Source organism: Octopus bimaculoides, chromosome 4, assembly GCF_001194135.2.
Source record: "Octopus bimaculoides isolate UCB-OBI-ISO-001 chromosome 4, ASM119413v2, whole genome shotgun sequence".
In the NCBI taxonomy this organism is placed as follows: Eukaryota; Metazoa; Mollusca; class Cephalopoda; order Octopoda; family Octopodidae; genus Octopus; species Octopus bimaculoides.
The window spans coordinates 83,213,720-83,217,573 of NC_068984.1; the positions used below are offsets into that span (position 1 = coordinate 83,213,720).

Consider the following 3,854-nt stretch of genomic DNA (forward strand, 5'->3'; position numbering starts at 1 on the left):
TATACATACACACTTATAGATAATACACACACATATATGTATATGTGTGTGTATACATACATCTATGTATAAATATATTTGTGAAATGGTCCAACTGGTTTACATAAGACATTTTCGAAAGATACAAATATAAAACAGAAAAAGAAAACTTCAAAGTATTTACAGAAAATTGGAGTGAGAGAACTATGCCAGCTGATGGAACTTTTATCGAGAAAAATCTACAAAACAGCTGCTATTTTTAAAGACAGCCATCTGCAGTAGATGCCAATGTCCTTCCAATTTCTATGCTGTATTTAACATACAGGCAACAGATGGCTGTTTTGTAGGGGAATGGCCTATAGTTCGGAACACTTCGGAATCTATCCATAGAAGAGAAAGTTAATGCCCGTTTGTAATTTAAGCAGCCGGTTCAGTTTTCTGTAAATAGATATAATGAAGAGGTTCGGCTTACTTTAGGCACAAACCAAGAAAGTTTTTCTTTGTGGTTGTTCTTTTGAGTCTGTCAGCTCCCAGCTTTCCTGTAGTTCTCAATATACAGATATACAGGATGATCATGTCTGGAATCTCAGCCACGTTTGATCGAGGACAAAACAAACAACAGCACTTCAGTACGATAGTGTTACGAATAATCACATGTTTACTTGGGAGGTCTTCTATTTATCAAGTATTTCATTGTCCAATGTGAAGACGTGTGATTCGGTTAGGGTCGTGAATTCAATTTCTGGCGACGCGTTGTGTCCTTGAGCTAGACACTTTATTTCACGTTGCTCTAATCTCAGCTGGCAAAAATGAGTAGTACCTGTATTTCAAAGGATCAGCCTTGTCACACTGTGTCAGGCTGAAAATCCCTGATAACTACGTTAAAGGTACACATCTGTGGAGTGCTCAACCACTTGCAGGTTAATTTCACGAGCAGACTATTCCGTTGATCGGATCAACTGGAATCCACGTCGTCGTAACCGACGGAGTGCCAGCTGCATTGTCCAATGGGCGTTTCTTTTTTGTAAGCAGTATAGAGTGATTTGAGGGAAACTTAGCAGCTATTTCTAGGGTTCTTTCATTTGTCTGCTCGCGAGTTAAAGTTTATAAATGAGATAATATTCCAACACAGTAACTGTTAATATTACTGTTTTCTTTCGTTCGTCTTTACGTTCTGAGTTCAAATGTCGCCGGGATCGACTCTGCTTTTCATCATTTCGGGATCAATAAAATAAGTACCAGTGGAAAACTATGGTTGATGTAATCGACTCAGCCCCAACCCTCCAAAATTGCTGGCCTTGTGCCAAAACTTGAAACCAATATTACTGTCTTCTCACCACTATCACTGTTGTTACCACAATCACTGCCACCTTCACTCCTACTATATTTATGATTATAAATAATTGTTTATTAATTCATATATTTGTTTTCTTGTGATTTGCCTTACATTTACTTCGCATTGTTTTGGCCTTACCCATGATCCTTTATACAATGTATATGTGGGTTATTTGTGTTGTTAATTAAGTGAAAACATATTTTAAATATTTTATTAGGTTTTGAAGTGTTGACATAACAGCAGAAGCAGAAGTATCATTGTCATCTCCTCTACTACTAACAATATCTCTACCATCACCACCACCACTACCAATACCACCACCACTACCACTGCTACCATCACCACTGCTACCATCAATTTTCTTCTGGGAGTACATAGTGTAGAATTGGGTATCAAATATCCACGATTACACCCCTCACTTTTTTGTTACTTTCTCCTCTCTCCTCGACCCTTTTTCCGTTTTTCTCTTTTCCATTTTCTTTCCTCTTCAAATCCAACATTAACTGCATCAACTTCACTCCACTCACTCATCCGACTATATTTACCCGCCTCATCAATCGACCAAACTTTTGCTACTGTTGTAATTGATACTATTTCAAATTTTTGTTGTTGGTGATGGTGTAGTTGTTGTTGTTGTAGTTATTGCTTTTGTTACAGCGACTGCTATTGCTGCTGCTGCTATAGCTATTTTGTTATTGCTGTTATAATTGTTGTAGCTACTCTCACAACAATAAATACAAGAGAAGCAGTAACTACACTGCTGCTGCTCTTGATGATGCAGAGGAGGAGGAGGATATTTTGCTGCTGTTGTGCCTGTTATTTTCACTGTCATTCTAGGCATCCTATAACCCTAGCCAACGCCGAGGAAAGACTATCGAATAACCTTAACCTTGAAACCATACAGCAGGACGATGTAAGTTGCTAAGTCGCTATAGCTGGCAAGCTGTAGGATACTATTAGTGGCAAAACGCTGTTGCTAAGTTGATAAGTTGATATTGCTGAAAGGTCATCATGCAGCTATTTACAGATATTGTTCAGATGTTGCCTATACGATGCTATAAAGGCGACGTTACAGATACGATGTCATAAAAGTGATATTGCTGATATTGCTGATACGAAATTATAAAGGTGACTTACTGACAAGACGTTGTAAAGTTGGTGTTCCTGACACAACGTTATCAAGTAGCGTTACTGACAGGATATTATTAAGGTGACGTTGCTGATACTGTCTTTTAAAGGCAACTTTGCTGACACGACGCTATAAAGACGACGGGAGTGTAAAGGCGATGTTGTTATGACGTTACAATGTCGACGTTGCCGATGGTAACGTTGCTGACAAGACTGTGTAAGGATACATATGTTATCAAAGTGACGTTGCTGACACGACGTTATAATGGTGATGTTGCTGACACATTGTTATAAAGGTGATGCTGCTGACACGACGTTATAAAATTACCACTAATAAGACGATGTTATAAAATTATCGCTAATAGCACGATGTTATAAGAGTGACGTTACTACTAGGATGTTATGCGTGTAATGTTGTTGACGTGACGTTACTTAGACGTTAAAGATGACAGCACGTAACTAAAACGGTCACATAGCAAGTATGATGTTACAAAGGTAACATTGATTCGACGATATTGTCAAGATAACAGTGCTAATTCCATGAGTGTTACAGTGAGGTGGATACAATGGAAAATGACGTTTCCTGGGTTGCAGCATTTGGATGATATTTAAAATACCATTTTTTTTTCCGTGCTGAAATTCGTGCCACTGGCTGTGCTCTGAACTCATTTTTATACTAATTATGCAAATTAGCTTGGGCCATAAATATTCTGTACTCTTTTTTTATATGTCTAAGTAATTTATCTCCCGATGACGCCAATTGACACTGAAACACGTGTGCATAGTTCTCTCTGTTTCAGGTGTTCAAATTGGCTTTTCTCTTGATAACATGCCAATTCCGCAGAATTCTTAGTTTTTGCGACTCTCTCTCCTCATTCGGATTTGGCCCTAATTGTCACTAGACTGTTGTTTTAACGTCTCTTCCAGCGAAGATAATTTCAATAAGTCAAGAATTCATTTTGCATGGTGTTTAACGCAGCTCATTTGTTATATCTATTTGTGTGAATGCGTGTGTGTGTACATATAGATATACGTGTGCTTATATGCATACACACACATATATACATATTCATCTCTCTCTGCCTATCTATTAATATATATATATATATATATATATATATATATATATAAATTCTCAATCGCAGGATAATGTTAATAATATAGCCTGAAATGGATAAACTACCCCTATTTTGCAGTAAAAAGTGTAGGTGGTTAGCTGTGGGACTCGAACTCACATCTCCGTGATTACGCGTCACAATGCTCTGACCGATTGAGCTAAACTCCCCCATTACAGATTCCTCTGCAAATTTAATATGTATAGAAATCTCGCTTTATGAGACGCTATCATATGTTACGTTTATCGTAAATTTGAATTTAACATATATATATATATATATATATATATATATAT

At 37.3% G+C, this 3,854-nt stretch overlaps 1 protein-coding gene across 1 annotated transcript in view; it reads right to left on the bottom strand.

The window, feature by feature from the left end:
• LOC106875130 (transmembrane protein 47) overlaps nt 1–3,854 on the bottom strand; it is a 270,412-nt gene that overhangs the window by 16,185 nt on the left and 250,373 nt on the right. The window lies entirely within an intron of this gene.